The sequence below is a fragment of the Sus scrofa genome, chromosome 6, assembly GCF_054392235.1.
Source record: "Sus scrofa isolate SSC_HxYL_T2T_F1_AM1 chromosome 6, Sscrofa_HxYL_maternal_Yorkshire_Landrace_v2.0, whole genome shotgun sequence".
In the NCBI taxonomy this organism is placed as follows: domain Eukaryota; kingdom Metazoa; phylum Chordata; class Mammalia; order Artiodactyla; family Suidae; genus Sus; species Sus scrofa.
The window spans coordinates 77,490,546-77,509,270 of NC_139388.1; the positions used below are offsets into that span (position 1 = coordinate 77,490,546).

The following is an 18,725-nucleotide window of genomic DNA, read 5'->3' on the forward strand; positions in this document are numbered from 1 at the left end:
ATATGAAGAATGAGCTAGTGATGTAAGCCTGATGTCTACCTGAAGAATGAGAAGCCAGGAGTTCCCATTGTGGCTCAGTGGTTAACGAATTCGACCAGGAACTATGTGGTTGTGGGTTCGATCCCTGGCCTCGCTCAGTGAGTTAAGGATCTGGCATTGCCGTGAGCTGTGGTGTAGGTCGCAAACACGGCTCAGATCCCACGTTGCTGTGGCTCTGGCGAAGGCTACAGCTCCAATTAGACCCTTAGCCTGGGAACCTCCATCTGCTGCAAGTGCAGCCCTAAAAAGACAAAACGACAAAAAAAAAAAAAAAGGAAAAAAAAGAATGAGAAGCCAGTCTTTTCCTACTCCCCTCTTTCCTTGGATTATAAAAATGTAGCTGACCTAATCCTCAGGACAGAGCCTTCTTGCCTGCCTGCTTGTATCTCTCACAAGCGTCCTATTTTAATAAATCTACTTCTTGGAGTTCCCATTGTGGCTTAGTGGGTTAAAAACCTGACTAGTATCCATGAGGATGCAGGTTTGCTCCCTGGCCTCGCTCAGTGGGTTAAGGATCCAGTATTGCTGTTGCTGCAGCCTCTGGGGTAGGTGACAAAAGCAGCTCAGATCTGGTGTTGCCGTGGCTCTGGTGTAGGATGGCCACTGCAGCTCCGATTTGACCCCTAGCCTGGGGAACTTCCACGTGCCACAGGTGGAACCCTTTAAAAATAAGAAAAAAATGTGTATTTCTTGCCTGTCCCTTGTCCTCTCACTGAATTCCTTCTGAGCTGAGACACAAAGAACCTAAGCTTCAGTACGTCCAGACACCACCTGAGAGATTCTAATTTAAAAAAAAAAAAAAATGGGTTCAAGTCCCAATCCGGGTTTGGAGGGGTTAAAGTCAGAAGTGTTTTGGGTTCAGCTGCTGCTCCTTGCTCACCCCAACCCAGTAACAATGACCGTGACCCCAAGCCTTTTCATTAATGATTCCCAAGACTGCAAAACCCCTTTACACCCGTAATCTCAGATGACCCCCAAAACGATGGTCAGGTGCGCAGGCCACGTGTCACCATGTCTGTTTTCGGAACTGAGCCTCAGGTGGCTCCCTGATGACTCAGCTTTTCACAGCTGGGGAGCTCCAAGGATATTTGACATTCTCAACTCAAACACATGTTTCCTGTGCCACTTTGGCATCTCTGGTGACCTATAGTGACAATCAGTTAATAATGGGCGGTGGTTAAATGGCTGCTGGTTAGGTGGACTGTTGCCTGGTTGGGCATAGGGCCTCAGAGCCTAAAATTTTAAAGGTTATTTTGGACCAGCCGCATGTACGACTGCAGCGCCGTCGTATTTAAGCTGCCCTCACTGGCCACCTCTGCCCTCCACCCCATGTCCTGCAGACATGCGCCCACCCCCACACTCACACGCCTCCCTCCTGCCAAGCGTGAGGCTTTCTAAGAGGGCAGGTGAGAAACCTGACATAACCCGAAGGGAATATAAAGCCACCCGAATTCTCTCAAGCAAATGCAGAGGCACAGGGAGGCTATTTTTATGCGAATTTGTATGTGATTTGCATAAATTTGCATGCAGCTTCCCAAAGCCATCAAACCGAGTTCACAAAACACTCAGGGAGTGAATCCACTTCATCTGTGCCAGCTAGAGGCAGAAGTGGACACACCTACTCCCCAAGCTGCCAAGGCTTCTTTATCCCTGAAAGTTGCTCCTAATTTTTTTTTTTTTAAAGTACACATCTGTGGCATATGGAAGTTTCTGGGCCCGAGACTGAATCTGAGCCACAGCTGAGGCAATGCTGCACAAGGCTGGGGATCGAACACACACCTTTGATGACCCGAGCCACTGCAGTCAGAGTCTTAACCCACTGCACCACAGCAGGAACTCCCAATTGCTTCCAATTCAACATGAAATTGCTCCCAATATTACTCAATGGCTGTAGAAAACCTGACATGTTTGCCATAATAATAGAACAAGATCTAACACTTCCTGAGTCAAGCACTGCTCTATGAGCTGTCAAGATATAATTTTAATCTTCTCAGAAATCAAAAAAGGGGGGCTTTGTGAAGATGATGGCGCCAGAGGTGCTGGAGTCAGACCTGGCAAATGCTGTGGCACTTTTGAAAAACCTTCAGGAACAGGTGATGGCTGTCACTGCAGAAGTGCAAGCTCTGACCAAAAAAGTTCCAGCTAAGACCTGTCCTACAGGGAAGGGTCTCAGCCTTTTGGAAGTGAAAGATCAGCTGTTGCTCACGCACATTATGGATTTGAGCCATCTCATCCTCCCTAAAGCCTCAGGGAGGGTCTCTTTAGGAACATGCGGCAGTTTCGAGACTGGTGGAGAATTCGCACGGTTTTGGAAAAGCTTCATCCTTTGGACCAATACCTGAAGCATCAAAATGACAAACTGGTCCAGACTGCAGCGACAGGCAGGCTCCGTGAGAGTGACCTACTCTGTTTTAAGCCTCGTCCCAGCAATATAATGCGAAAGTTGAGCTCTGAGGATGAGGAGGAAGATGGAGCAGAGGAAGGCCAGTCTGGGGCTTCAGGGAAGAAAGCTGGAAAAGTGACAGCCAAGAACTATGTTCCAGCCCGTTATGATGAGACGGACGCTGCGGGGGGCGGGGTGGGGAGGAAGAGAAGAAGTGCCTGGAAGGAGCCAAGAGATGGGCATCGAGCAGCTTTGTCATTCGTGAACTAAAGCAGCAGTACGCTGATGCCCCCGAGGAAATACGTGATGCTCGGCATCCGCACGTCACTGGCCAGAGCCAGGAGCATCAACTCTGCGGAGAGGCGACGGCGCGTTTAAGTGTCCATCCGCGAGAGAAAGGACAGTGAAAAGGAACAAATACCATGAGCTCAGGACGTTATTCCCTCACCCACTTCAGTGACCTCAGGGCGCTGACAGGAGGAACCTCTCACCTGGACGAGGATCAGACTCTCACTAAGAGGCAGAAGGAAGGTACCTAAGAAAGGTCCGAAGAAAAAAGGGTTCCGGAAGCGGCGGTGATGATGGGTGTACCTGTTTACGTTTCTTTTTTGTCATCCTGGGATTCTTCTAATTTCACGGTATGTAGGTTTTTTCCTTGGAATTCATTAATGAATTTGCTCTGGACATGTGGAAAGATGTGTATTAATAAAACTGATTTTACTTGCAAAGAAAAAAAGAAATCCAAAAAGGTCCCGCGGCGATTCCCACTTTACGGATGAGGAAATTGAGGTCCACAGAGGGAAGGTCACGTGTCTCGTCAGTGATTCAAACCCGAACTGTCTGGCTCCATTCATTTCCACCGCAACTGTTAGTTTAAGCACCTCCTAGGAACCAGGGATTCCCGGCCCTGGGAACACGGCAGTGAAAATGACCGCTTCCCAGCTGTTGCAAAGCATTAGGGTCCCTCCGTTAGGGTAAGGTTGGATGGCCGAACAAAGAGATCCCAGCATTTATTAAAGACCAAGGAAGTGAATTTCTCTCTAGAGTGGTCATTTAAGGCGTGCATCCCAGGGCGGTGGGCAGCCGGGCTTCCCCTGGTCCCTGGGGAGAACCCAAGTCCCTTCCAAGTCCCTGCTCTGCTAAGCACACACGATGCTGTCTTCAGCTGCTTGGGTGGAACTGGGCTGCTGCCACGTCCCAAGGCTGTCAGGAAAGTGGAAGGGAGCAGGGAGGGGCCACCCCAGCTAAAGCCCAGGCCCCCGGGGGAGAGGCTACCATTATTTCCTTTCCAGGAGGGAAAGCCTTGCGGAGTGGCCACGTCCACCTTCAAGAGGGGCTAGGCGACAGGGTCTGTCCAGAGGCAGAGGAGGAAGAGAGGATGGGCGACCAGCAGGCTTTGCCGGGGAACCACATTTACCAAGAAAATGACTCTATGGGATGATGGCAGAGTGACGGACAAAGGGAATAAAACAGAGCAGAGGAAGGGGCTGGAGGGAGGATCACCTTTTTAGACAGTCATGAGCTCTTCATTTTTCCTTTTTCTTTTTACAGCTGCCCCTGTGGCATAACAGATGTTCCCAGGCTAGGGGCTGAATCAGAGCTGCAGTTGCTGGCCTATGCCACAGCCACAGCCACATGGGATCCAAGATGCATCTGTGACCTACACCATAGCTTGCAACAACCGGATCCTTAACACACTGAGCAAGGCCAGGGATGGAACCCACATCCTCACAGAGACAATGCTGGGTCCTTAACCCACTGAGCCACAGTGGGAACTCCATAGGTATTCATGAGCTCTTAAATCACTGTCCTTAACTGACCCACAGCCACACCCCCAGCTCACGGTAAAGATGCCAAAGGCTTAGGAGAGTTTAAAGCACCCCCTGAACCAAATGAAGTCAATTCACGTCCAGTTGGGCTCTCAGGGGCTCTGGCCAAGCAAGACGTTATTGGACTTGACCCTCATGGAATCTATCATGCCTTTTGTCGAGGTATTTTTATTTGTCAGTCATCTTTTTCTCTTTTTAAAAATCCTTAGGGTGGTTAGGGAAGGTACTAACATCCCCTTTGACAATGGGGGAAATTGAGGCCTGAGAATATTCAGTTTATTCAAAAACAAACCATATTGGGCTCCTTCGTGCCGAGGAACTGGGGTAACAAGGCAAATGGGAAGTACTTCCCTTAGATACCTTGACAGTAGCTTAGTGTGGTAGGCATACATATAAGCAAAGGATCTGTAAACCAAACAATGATAAACATGTGTACAAAATACAGGGGTTTGGAGGAAGAAGGGAATGAGAATTTTTTACCGAGATGGAAAGGAGCAGACAAGGTACCACAAAAAAGGTGACAGCTGACTAAAGATTTTTTAATTTTTTTGTTATTATTATTATTACTAGTTTTGTCTTTTCTAGGGCCACACCTATGGAGGTTCCCAGGCTAGGGGTCCAATCAGACCTGTACCTGCCAGCCTATGCCAGATCCATAGCAACTCAGAATCCAAGCCGAGTCTGCAACCTACACCACAGCTCAAGGCAACGCAGGCTCCTTAACCCACTGAGTGAGGCCAGGGATCGAACCCACAACCTCATGGTTACTAGTAGGATTCGTTAACTACTGAGCCATGACAGGAACTCCAAGTTTTTTTTTTTTTTAATTGAAGTATAGTTGATTTACAATGTTTCAAGTGTACGGCAAAGTGATTCATCTATAACATAGAGCTGACCAAGATTTTGAAGGCTGAATAGGAGTTCTCCAAGCAGATGGGGAATCTGTTTCAAGTAAGAAATAGATGTTCCAGGAAGAGGGAACTATGTAGATAAAGGCACAGAAGTCTTACAAAATGATTCAGAATTCGTCCATGGACATTTGAGGAAGGCTCACTAAACCTCTAAAATCGGTGCTGAAAGATCACCCAGGCCTCCTGATTCCTAGTCCACGCTAGTTTTAGACCTTCGTTTAGAGCTGTTCCAGGGTCTGATGGTCAATCTTTGGGTGTGGTACAAACATTTTAAAGGCTCTACTCACACCTGCCTTGTCACTGCTATGGCTCAGGTTCCATCCCTGGCCTGGGAAGTTCCACATGCTATGGCCACAGCCAAAAAAAAAAAAAATTAAAAGCTGTGATCACAGAGCTGCTCTTTCCAATGCATTCATCCAACAGTCCTGACAGTGCATTCATTCTAACTGGACTCAAACATCGGGGACACAGCAACATCCCACCTCGTCTGATCCGCAACATGAGAGAGGGGCTCGAGAGGGCAGGGTGGGCTGCACGGGAAGGCCGCTATATATTTCCAGGTCAAGAGTCTGGACTTCATTCTCAGCTCTTGAAAAGTTTTATGCTGGGAAGAGATGTATCTGGGTGTGCCTTTGAATAGGTGAATGTAGACACCATGTAGAGACAGATGGGAGAGGCCAGACTCTTTTGTAGTAATTCGAGGGGGTTGTGATGTCACCAGCACTCCTAGGAATCCACCCAAGAGCAAGAACAAGGTAGATCTATCCCCAAACATCTATGCTACTGCTCCCAGCAGCATCATTCATCTTTGCCCCAAACTGAAAACAACCCAAATGTCCACCAGCTGGTGAGAGGATAAATAAAATGTGGTATTAGTATTGCTAATACTACTTAGCAATCAACATCATGAATGACTGGTCCATGTTCCAACACAGATGAACCTCATCTTATGCCAGGTGAAAGAAGCCAGACTCTAAAGACCCTGTATTGTAAGATCCCATTTACATGAACCATCCAGAGCAGGCAACATAGGGACAGAAAGCAAATCTACCCACAGAAAACAGTAGAAGTGGGGACTAACACACAGCTGCATGAGGACAATTTTTAGAGTGGTGGAAATATTCTGAAACTGGATCATAGTGATGGTGGCACAACTTATAAATGTATTAAAAATCACTGAGTTGTTCAACGACCAAAAAAAAAAACTCTACAAATAACAAATGCTACAGAGTGCAGAGAAAAGGGAACCCTTCTACACTGTTGGTGGGAATGTAAATTGATACAAACACTATGGAAAACAGTATGGAGGTTCCTCAGAAAACTAAATATAGAATTACCATATGATCCAGCAATTCCACTCCTGGGCATCTATCCCGACAAAACCATAATTCAAAAAGATACATGCACCCCTAGGTTCATTGTAGCACGTCACAATAGCCAAGTCATGGAAACAACCTAAATGTCCATTGACAGATGAATGGATTAAGATGTGGTACATATGCACAGTAGAATATTACTCAGCCAAAAAAAATGAAACAATGCCATTTGCAACTAGATTCTCATACGAAGTGAATTAAGTCAGAAAGAGAAAGACAAATACTATCACTTATATGCAAAATCTAAAACATGGCAAAAATGATCCTATTTGTGCAAAAACAGAAAGAGACTCACAGAGTACAAGAGACGTGTGGTTGCCAAGGTGGCAGGTGAGGGAATGGGATGGACTGGGAGTTTGGGGTTAGTAGATGCAAACTATTACATTTGGAATGGATAAATAATAATAAGGTCCTACTGTATAGCATAGTTAGCACAGGGAACTATATCCAGTCTTCTGGGATAGACCGTGATGGAAGATAACATAAGAAAGGGAATGTGTATATATATATACAATCATATATATATGATTGGCTCACTTAGCTGTACAGCAGAAATTGGCACACATTATAAATCAACTAGATTTTAATTTAAAAACTCATTGAGATGGGTGCTTACAATGAGTGAATTTTGTGGTATGTAAGTTATATTTCAATAAAGTTATTTAAAGCGAGAGTGATAATGGGACCTTGAACTAGGGTCTTGACCATGGGGAAGGAGAGTCTAGAAAGATGAAGGAGAGGAAGGGTGGGGGACCTGCCCACCACGTTCCCACAGCTCTGCCTTTGCTTAGCTCACTGGATGAGTTAGGCACTTCATAGATCTTACCGCGCACCACAAAGCAGAAGTCAGCCATTGGGGTGAAAAGTGTGGGTTTATGTAAAGAAAACTGTTACACATATAGGAAGAAATGGCCAGTATGGACAGTGGTCAGGACGGCAGGAACTCTGGGAAGCAGCATTCCAGCTGGCACAGTGGATTCAGGACACGGCAGAATCTGAGCCAGAGGAAGATGAAGACAGAGCAGTAATGAGGGCAGTGGGGGGTGGGGAGGGATTTGGGGCTGGGGGCTTCTGGGTGTCCCTCGAGGTCACCGCATTTCCATGGACTGCTATTTCACCTCCCTGGCAGACACCCTCCCTGGCAGGGGGTAAGGATGGGAGAGGAAGGCAAAGATGCAGGGAGATGCTGGAAGGTACTTGTCCATGGCTGGCTGATAGCATTTTTCCTCTGCAGCATCTCATCCGGGCTGCCATCATGGTGAGAGCCTCCATCCTGGGTCTGCTGGGTGGCCAGCTGCCCCCTGCTGCCTCCTGAGTCTTCCAATCCAGCATCACTCAGTGGATGTGCTCTGCAGGTACACTCAGACCCCTGCAGACCCAGCCCACAGCCCAGCAGGTCCCAGTTAGTTGTCTTTTTTTTTTTTAATGGTCTCACCCATGGCGTCTGGAAATTCCCAGGCCACAGATTGAACGCAGGTCGGATTCTTTAACCTGCTGCCCTGGGCTAGGGATAGAACCCACATCTCCACAGTGACCTGAGCTGCTGCAGTTGAATTCTTTTTTTTTTTTTTTTTTTTTTGTCTTTTGTCTTTTGTCTTTTGTCTTTTTTGCTGTTGTTGTTGTTGCTATTTCTTGGGCCGCTCCCGCAGCATATGGAGGTTCCCAGGCTAGGGGTTGAATCGGAGCTGTAGCCACCGGCCTATGCCAGAGCCACAGCAACGCAGGATCCGAGCCGCGTCTGCAACCTACACCACAGCTCACGGCAACGCCGGATCGTTAACCCACTGAGCAAGGGCAGGGACCGAACCAGCAACCTCATGGTTCCTAGTCGGATTTGTTAACCACTGCGCCACGACGGGAACTCCTGTGTTGAATTCTTAACACACTGCTCCACAGCGGGAACTCCAGGAGTTGTCTTCTTCCAGCCACACCCAGCTTCTGGGCAAAGCCAATCGATGGTCACCTGGCCATGCACTGGTTGGACAAATCATTTCCTAACATTTACTTTGCAAATGCAGGGGCTCGGCTCTGCCCTGGGAGAAGGAACAGGTATCTTACAGGCTGGGTCAAGGTCACAGAGACTTTGTGCTCTCTTTGGGGAATAAAATGGTCACAAACCTTTGCTTTCCCACACCTCTGTTCTCACCTGCTAGCAGGACCACTGCCATCCTGTGTGGTCCGGGCTGGGAGGGCCAGGTGGGGAGTGTGAGCACAGAGCCAAGCTGGCAGATTTGGCCATGGCCCTGCCTGCATTTGCATCCCCGTTGTAGCTTACTAACCATGTGATATGTAAATGAGCTGTGCCTTGTTCTCCTCATCTATAAAATGGGAATCACTGTACCTCCTTCAGAGGGTTGTGTGGGGGTGGAAAGAAATAATATAAGCTTAGGACAACACTTGGTAAGTGGGAGTCACTGTCATCTTGATGACATCCCAGGCAAACCCACGTCCATTGACCCCAAGTCCAAATCTCGGAGACCTACCTTCGCATTGTCCCTGTAACCTTATCTTCCCCGGCTGACCACAGTCATGGTCTGGGAATGTCCGCCTCACCTTCCTGGTGATTGTAAAACATTCCTTCTGCTGCCTGGGTTCTTGACTCCAGGCTTTGCCACAGCCGGAATCGCACTTGACCTTCTTATCGTTGTGACCTTTCGGAAAGAGGAGCTGATCTTTGCCTAAAGCCTTCTGGTGACGAGATGTGTCAAAGATGTTCCTTACAGGGAGTTCCCCTGGTGGCTCAGCGGAAACGAATCCAACTAGTATCCATGAGAACTTGGGTTCGATTCCTGGCCTCGCTCAGTGGGTTAAGGATCCGGCGTTGCTGTGAGCTGCAGGGTAGGTCACAGATGTGGCTCGGATCCCAAGTTGCTGTGGCTGTGGCATAGGCCCACAGCTATAGCTCCAATTTGATCCCTAGCCTGGGAACTTCCATATGCTTCGAGGGAAGACCTAAAAAGCAGAATAAATAAATAAATACATGTTCATTACATCATTATTCATCATGACAAAAAAAGAATTTTTAGAAACAACCTGAACTATGGTCTTAGTCCATTTTGCTCTACCAAATACCAGGGACTGGGGGAGGGGGGTGGGCGGTGTCCTAAGCCACCAAAATTTATTTCTGGAGGCTGGAAATCTGAGATCAGGGTGCCCACGTGGTCGGGTGCTACACCTGGTGAGGAGCAGCTTCTGGTCCATAAACGGCTTTCTTCTCTTGGTCCTCACCCAGTGGAAGGGGCGAGGGGGGCGCTGTGGGGTCTCTTGGGTAAAAGCACTAATCCTATTCATGGGGGCTCCATCTATGACCCAATCACCTCCCAACGGTCCCACCTCCTAAGGCCAGGATTTCAACATATGATTTGGTGGGGGCCCATTCAGACCATAGCAAATACCCATCAATGGAAGACTGCTTACGTAAATTTACAGTGTCCGCCTAACAAAATGCTATGCAGCTCTTAGAAATCCTATTTTAGAAGCCTGTTCAGTGACACAAAAAATACGAAGTGGGAAAAGGGGAAAAAAAGCATTTTACAAAACATTATATGCCAGAAAATATCCTTTTTTTTTTTATTATTTTTATTTTTCTTGTCTGGCTGCGCCGTGGCATATGGAGTCCCCAGGCCAGGGATCAGATCCGAGCCTGTCATGGCTGATCCTGTAACCCACTGTGCGGGGCCAGGGATTGAACCCGCATCCTGGTGCGGCTGAGACACCATCGATTCTATTGTTCCCCAGCGGAAACTCCAGAGCATATCCGTTTAGAGTGGACAAACAACCAGGTCCTACTGTATAGTACAGGGAACTATACCCAATGTCCTGGGATAGACTAAGAGGGAAATGAATATTAAAAAGAATGTGTATGTGTGTATGTATAACTGAGTCGCTTTGCTGTACAGCAGGAATTGTCACAACACTGTAAGTCAGCCATACTTTAATTTTAAAAATTAAAAAATAAGAAATGTTACATGCAAGATAGTCCCACTTTTGTTTGACAGACATGCACCCAGAGAAAAAAGAATAAAATGAGCAGAGTTTATCTCTACATGGTGTTTTTATGATGAGAGAAAAGGTATTGAAATCAAAATTAAAACTCTGGATGGCTTACCTTTGTCCTTAGAGTAAGTCTAAATACACATCAAGACTTTCGGTGTCTAGAAGTGACCTTATCCTGGGTCTTTGCACCCTCATCTCCAGCTGCCCTCCCTTCTGTTTCTAAACACGCTGCTCATTGGCCCTCTGTGCCTCTATCCTGCTGTTCATCTCCACACAGAATGCTCTACCCTTCTCTGTATCACTTCCTTCCCCCTTCTGCCTGCAGCGCCCCCCAGGAAGGCATGACCCATTCCCTCTCCTGTGTGGTCCTTGGTACATCCTCTGATGCAACTCTGGCCTTGTTACCGACCTGGGTTCTTGGCCTTCTTTAATCAATAGAAATTGACAAGGGGCCAGAGAAGAAAATCAGACAGGGCTTTACTTGGGTTCCTGCTGCAGCAGGAAGGAGCAAAAACAAGTAACAGATTCCCTGGAGTTCCTGTTGTGGCTCAGCGGGTTAAGGACCCAACACTGTCTCTGTGAGGATGCTCTTTCAATCCTTGGCCTCACTCAGTAGGTGAAGGATCCAGCATTGCCGCAAGCTGCAACATAGGTCACAGATGCAGCTCGGAACCGGCAATGCAGTGACCGTGGCATAGGCTGGCAGCTGCAGCTCTGATTCGATTCCTGGCCCAGGAACTTCCATGTGCGGCAGGTCCAACTGTAAAAAGAAAAAAAAAAAAAAAAACAAGCAAGAGATTCTTTCACTCACTCCCTGAGGGGGTGTACAGGCTGGTTCCTTATATGGGCTGAGGGTAGGTGTGGGTCCAGCGGTCAGGCCAGAAGCGTGGCTTAGGTGGTTTGCCCAGTCCTTGGTGGTGGTGTGTGCAGGGGGCATGTCCAGTAGCCTGTGTTTGCTCCCAGCTCTTCAGAAGTGGCATTTGGGGGGTTTGGTCTTTTTTATTGTATTGAGTTGTCCTTGACGTGGCCCCACTGCGACTGCGTATGCACACACTCATTTTTAGTCTCATCTAGTTTCTCTGTGTTTTGAAGCTCGAGGCGATGTTCATCCAGGTGCAAGCACTGCAGCAAAGGGTCCCAGGCCCCGGCCTGCCTCCACCTCTCTGAGTTACAGATATTTGCTCCGTCTCCTGCAAGGAACCACGAGCCCTACAAGAAGAGATTCCAAAACGCACCCTATCGGCTCCTGGCACGTTTAAGGGGTTCAGTAGAGGCCTGTTGCTTTAATAGCTAGAGCACCCCAATTATAAGCCGGGGATACAATGTAAAGACTCCCTGTGGTGTCAAGTTCAGAGAAGCACCAACAGGTACCTGCAAGGAATGACGATACAGGTTCAATCTGTCCTGCTGCTTCTCTAGGGACACTAAAGAGATGCCAAGTAATGAGCTAGGACAACTCTTTAGAAATCTCTCTCTGGCTCTCTTCTCCCCCACTCTCTGAAATCCACACAGCTGTTCCAGAACCCTCCCCACGCCAAATCCCTCACGCTCCACGCTCTCTGAAGCCTCAGCCCACTCACCTTTTCTGTCCTTTGCTGCCATCTCCTGCTTGTCTACTCATGATCCCAGTTTGGTATCTCAAAAGCCCAGAAAAGGCACGCCACTCCCAAGCGGAGGGACAGGAAGTGCCGAGAAGGCCAGTCCGGCATCCTTCCTTCGTCCCTGGCCCTGCAGGTGGGAAGGGACTTGCTCCTTTCCCTGACCAGCTGCCTGAATGCACGTTGTCAGGTGGTAGGGGAGCTGCGGATGTAAGCCTGGTGAAGAAAGGGGCCCTGCAGCCAGAAGACCCCCCCCCGGGGGGGGGCCATGGTGGGGGGCTGACGGTGGGTGATGTCTCCTGAGGTGTGAAGAGAGCTGTCCTCAGCTGGTTCACCCACTTCTCAAAGAGGAGGAAGAGCAGCTCAGAGAAACTGAGCCTGCAGAACCCAGCCGCTCTCCCCCACCCGCCCCACCCCGGCTCTCCCAGATGTGTGCCTCCAAGCTGGGGATTTATAGAGGTAGCAGCACACTGGCCCAGCCCTGCATACAGCTGGCCCCTTCATCTGCCCCTTTCCACTGCAGGATGCCCCTTGCCCTCAGATTTAAGCCACCTTCTCTAAAGTCAGCTTTCTTTCTTTCTCTCTTTCTCCCTTTCTTTCTCTTTCTCTTTCTTTTGCTTCCTTCCTTCCTTCCTCCCTCCTTCCTTCCTTTCTCTCTCTCTCTCTCTCTCTCTCTCTCTCCCTCCCTCCCTCCCTCCCTCCCTCCCTCTCTCTCTCTCTCTCTCTCTCTCCCCCTCTCTCCCTCTCTCTCTCTCAGCCACACCTGCGGCATATGGACGTTCCTAGGCCAGGGATGGAATCAGAGCCGCAGCTGCCACCTACGCCATAGCTGCAGCAGTGCTGGATGCTTTAACCCACTGCACTGGGCCAAGGATTAAATCCCTCACTCCCCAGCCACCTGAGCGGCTTCAGTCAGATTCTTAACCCACCGCACCACAGCAGGAACTCTGAAAGTCAGCTTTCTTAGGAATAAAAAGAATGTTTCCGTCCTCTGCCCTCCGACAGTTCTCTTGTTTCTCAGTGGATCCAGAACCCAGGTAGGGACAAGGGACAGTATCCATCATGCATCTTTGAACCCCACCACCTCCCAGCTCAACCTCCCGCCTCCTCTACCTGTTCCCAGCAAGCCCAGTCAGTGCAGACTACATCTTCCTACTGTCTTTTCTAAGTCATACAGTCGTTAGTTTTAACCATAACAATTTTAACCCCAGAGCAACCCTCTTCATCTCTGGGCATCATAATCAATAGAAAACCCATCATGCTCTTTTCCTCGCCCTTTTATCAGTTGGCCCTTGCTTGTCTTCCAGCTAAGTTCAAATCTGATTTTTCCTAAAGTTGAATGAGGCCAGACCATTGGTTTCTCCCTCCGAGCCCCACTTTCCTTACTGCAGTGGCTCAAATTCAATCCCTCATCTGGAACTTCCACATGCTATGGGTAAGGCCAAAAGATAAAATAAAATAAATAAATAAAATAAAATAAACAGCATTTCAGTAGCACCCTCTTTTCAAGTTTGCTACAAGGATTTGATCAGATAACAACAGCGAAGCTCCTGCTGAAATCTACAACGTTTCACAGATACCGGGTCTTCTCTCTCCCTAGCCCATGAAAACCATGATACATCCATCCTTCATTCAAGTATGAAAGGGCAGAGAAATCTGACACAGAAGTCCTGTTTTTCACTGAAAATGTTCCCTTCCTGCGATGGCATGATACATCAAGTGGGTTCTGGGTCCTTTTGTGAAAATCCTACCAGCTTCCTTACCTGGAAGATTTTGTGCTTCTCTTGACAAGCATACAAGGCACCATAGGTGTCTGGGATGCCACAATAGTTTGTTCTGTATGTTCCTCCACATACTCTAAACAAATGTCATTTTATTTATTCATTTAGACATTCAGCAACTTGGTTTCCTGACTGAACTCTGGGAGGGAAGATTCAAAGACTACGCTGCAGACTGGTTCTCCGAGTGAGGAAAATGAATTCGTTTCAACTAGCAGGTGCACATAAAGAGAGCCCATTCCGAGCAAGATGTCTCTTATTCAATGTATCCTACTGTTTCCAAGAAATACCAGTCCCCTTTCCTCTCAATGCGGCCAACGTTCTGTTTCTGGGTCTCGATGATAATTTATGAAAGCTCCAGTGAGATTGTCACATTTAGAGGAAACTTTGAAGCACTTTTCCCGTTTAAATTGAGCCCATTCATGCTAAAAATGTCTTCTAGCCAGCGATGTGCTGGTAAGTGTTTAACCATCTGGCTCTCCAGAAAAAAAAAAAAACATAGGCCAAATATATAGTGCATAAACAAGCTAAATTTTTGCTGACATGAAAGATGTATAGCACACAGTTTACAACTAATAATAAGTTATGCCAAACCTTTTCTTGTAAATTCCATGCACTCAACTAATTCTCACAAAATGTTTTCACTGATTGTCGTAGAACTCTCGATCTGTAGTGAGCGTCTGGTTGCAACTGAACCATGATTTGGCAAAATCAGACTACAGACAGCTGCTTGATCCCTGTATCTACTTCAGCAAAGCAGTTATTCATGTCATTGACTATTTGAGTGTAGCCCAACATGAATATGGATTGATCCTTCCTTTGCATTGATAACTAAAATAAGAGTAAAACAATGAAAGCATAGGTTGAGGCTTCATGAACATGCGAGCAACTTCTTTGCCGATAGCAGACTATTTCCCCAAATTATTTGGCTCGTCTCAATACCATAACCACAGACACAACACACTTTTCAGGTTAATCTGCATTATTAATGTCTGCCCATCACTTTCTTAAGTCTATGCAATTTTTTTTTAAGCCCAGCAAGGGAGTTCCCTTGTGGTCTAGTGGTTATGACTTGGTGCTTTCACTGCTACAGCCTGGGTTCGATCGTTGGTCTGGGAACTGAGATCCCACATCAAGCCACTGAACACTGTGGCCAAAAAAAAAAAAAAAAAAAAAATCCCAGCAAAGTAAGCCTTGATGGCTAAGATTTTTCTGGAGCTTATGACAAAGCAAAGCATCCTCTCCCTCTGTTGGGATGCTGTGATGTAAGCATGTGGTGGTGCTGGCAGATGCTGGGGCCTTTTCGTGGCCATGACAATCATCTGTTGAGCACTTCCTGTGTGCATGCAGGGTCCTGACACTCTCTGGAGCTTGTGGACAAATTGAAGGGAAGCAGAGCAGAGGGCCAGTGCCGGGGGCTGTCTCTCTCGGCCTCTCAGTTACACAGGTCAATAATGTCCCGATTTTGCTCGAGCCAATTTGAAGTTTCAGTTCAGTTTTCTGTCCCACATAACTGGAAAAACAACAATGACAGCAAACAGTGGCTACCACCTCCACATGAACCAGCAACTGCACCACTGTTTCAATCTCAGATCAATGGCGGTCAGTGCCTTTGATCTGAAGAGGACCTGGGGAAACAGCGGGAACGCTCAGAAAAACCACCTCTGGTGTAAACTGCACGGATGGAGGGCTGAAAGAGTCACCTTCGGATATTGAGGTATGTTAAAAATATATTTAGAGTTCCCATCATGGTGCAGTGGAAACGAATCTGACTAGGAACCATAAGGTAGTGGGTTCAATTCCTGGCCTCACTCAGCGGATTAAGGATCTGGCGTTGCTGTGGCTGTGGTGTAGGCCAGCAGCTGTAGCTCCAATTGGACCCCTAGCCTGGGAACCTCCATATGCTGAAGATGTGGCCCTAAAAAGACAAATTTGTGTGTGTGTGTGTGTGTGTGTGTGTGTTGCCTGCATCTTCCAGGCTAGGGGTCTAATCGGAGCTGTTGCTGCTGGCCTCCACCACAGCCACAGCAACACCAGGTCCGAGCCACATCTGTGACCTACACCATAGCTCACGGCAACGCCGGATCCTGAACCCACTGAGCAAGCTCATGGTTCCCAGTCAGATTCAGGTCCACTGTGCCACGACAGGAACTCCAGGTTCAGGGTCCTTCTTGGTGGCACGTGCATCTCTCAGCCCTGATGGGCTGAACACCAAGGATCCTGGGAGATTTGGTTGTCACCTCCCTGCTATTGGCCCCTCCCAAATTCTCAGTTAGTTCTTAGGGTACTGATGCCGGAAAGATGTTACCGGAATCCGGGTTCTTATTCACGGAGCCGAGGAATGAACTTTGCAAACACACAGGCAGCAAGCAAGCAAGCAAAGTCTTTATTACAGGAAAGCAGACAGCTCCTGGGACAGCTGGGAAGGGAAAGAAGAGTCCCCCTCTCTATTGTCTCATAGGGGGTTTTATCCCTTAAAGATGGAGGTTGCCAATGCGGGGTCCAGAAAGATGTGGTTTTCTCCCATGGGCCTCGCCCAGTCACCCACATCAGTCCTTGTCCAGTAGGGGTCTTAGCGGGGGAGATGTTCCCTAAGTGTCACGGTTTCTTCGCCCTTCTCTCCCAGTAGACTGAGTCATGGGGGTTAGAGATTAAGTCCATGTGGGCGTAGGTACACTCTCTGTAGTAAACAAGGCCTGTGGGGATGTGACTCCCTGGGGCCCTTAAGCCACAAATGTTAGTCAAAGGCCATATCAAAGACTGCATCGAAGCCCATGCGCCTACACTGACCACCTGAGTTATTATTCTGCCTCAGTAGCTCTGTGTTCTTTATTGGGGCCTCCCGTTGTGAGACAACTTAGACAACTCATGCAAGCACCTATTATCATGCCTGGCCAAGGCGGATGGTTCTGATCAAGAGTTCCCTGACCCAAGCATATCCCTGAAGCAGCTGATTCCTCAGATGTGTGGAGAGGGGTAGACCTGGCCCTCCTTCCTGCCTCTACCTCTGGCCTGAGCAACCCAATCTCCCTACATTTTCCACTCTTTCCTCTGTGCCATGGGGATCATACCTTCCTCAAAGGAAGCATGGTTTGGGAGTTCCCATCATGGCTCAGGTGTTAACGAATCCGACTAGGAACCATGAGTTTGTGGGTTCGATCCCTGGCCTTCATCAACGGGTTAAGGATCCGGTATTGCCGTGAGCTGTGGTGTAGGTCGCAGATGCAGCTCGGATCCTGCTTTGCTGGGGCTGTGGTGTAGACTGGTGGACTGGATCCCTAGCCTGGGAACCTCCATATGCCACAGGTGCAGCCCTAAAAAAAAGAGACCATAAAAAATAAAGGAAGCATAGTTAAATAAAACTTTGTGTTTATATCAGTGGTACTTTCTTTTCTCCCCAAACCCTTATCATGCCTCCCTCCTGACTCAGGTCATTCCCCAGCCCTTTCCTGAAGCAGATTGATTAGCTTATCAGAGCTTTGGAAACCGACTGTGACCTCTGTGGCCGTCAGACCCCTGTGAGATAAAATTCACCTTGAAATGGAGCAGGATCCTGTGGGGTCCCCCCAGGGGCAGCTCCTTTCCAGGTCCCTCATTTTCTATTTGTAGGAAATGGGCTTCAGGGGTCCTCTTTGAATTTCCCATGGTTCCAAAGGGCAGATTCCAACAGCTGTTAATCAGGGAAGGGAGGGATGCAGAGACAAAGGAGGAGCATCCAGAAGCAACAGAAACAACAGAGTTCCCCATGATGGCTCAGTGGTAACAAACCCGACTAGTATCCATGAGGATGTGGTTCGATCCCGGCCTTGCTCAGTGGGTTAAGGATCCAGTGTTGCTACAAGCTGTAGTGTAGGTCACAGATATGGCTCAGATCTGGTGTTGCTATGGCTCTGGTGTAGGCCTGCAGTTACAGCTTAGATTTGAACCCTGACCCAGGTTTCAGGTGCAGCCATAAAAAGAAAAAAACAAAAGAAAAAAATAGGAGTTCCCATTGTGGCGCAGTGGCAACGAATCCGACTAGGAACCATGAGGTTGTGGGTTTGATCCCTGGCCTTGCTCAGTGGGTTAAAGATCTGGCATTGCCATGAGCTGTAGTGTAGGTCACAGATGCAGCTTGGATCCCACGTTGCTGTGGCTGTGGTATAGGCCAGCAGCTACAGCTCCGATTCGACCCCTAGCCTGGGAAACTCCATAGGCCACAGGTGCAGCCCTAAAAACAAACAAACAAATAAAAAACAATATATTGTGCAGCTTTGTGTCAGGGTCCTGCTTCTTTCTCAAGGAATATACGTAATAATACCTTTGATGGAAGTTTCCATTGTGGCTCAGAGTAAACGAATCAGGCTAGTATCCATGAGGATTCGGTTTGATCACTGGCCTTGCTCGGTGGGTTAAGGATCCTGCTTTGCCATGAGCTGTGGTGTAGGTCGCAGACGCAGCTCTGGTCCTGCGTTGCTGTGGCTGTGGTGTAGGCCAGCAGCTGTAGCTCCAATTCAACCCCTAGCCTGGGAACTTCCATATGCAGCAGGTGTAGCCCTAAAAAGCAAAAAAAAAAAAAACCACGAAAATATAATAGTATCTTTGAGTTGTAGAAACTAAGCCCCCTCCACCCAGGTGGAGGATGGCAACTTCAGGCTGAGCACAAGGATCCTGGAGCCCCACCCTGTGACCTCACCACCAACCCATCAGAAGAAGATAACAAAGACTCTAACCTCCTCCCCAAATGATTAACTTCCCTTTCTCCCTTTAAAAACCTTCAGGGTTGAGCAGAATCTCTGGAGTTTGTGTTTGGACACTGTTCACCTTTTCCTTGGG

At 48.1% G+C, this 18,725-nt stretch overlaps 1 pseudogene; it reads left to right on the forward strand.

Moving 5' to 3' along the window:
- The first annotated feature begins 2,060 nt into the window (after window positions 1-2,060).
- Window positions 2,061-3,001, forward strand: LOC100513865 (neuroguidin pseudogene; annotated as a pseudogene).
- Window positions 3,002-18,725: the final 15,724 nt, after the last annotated feature.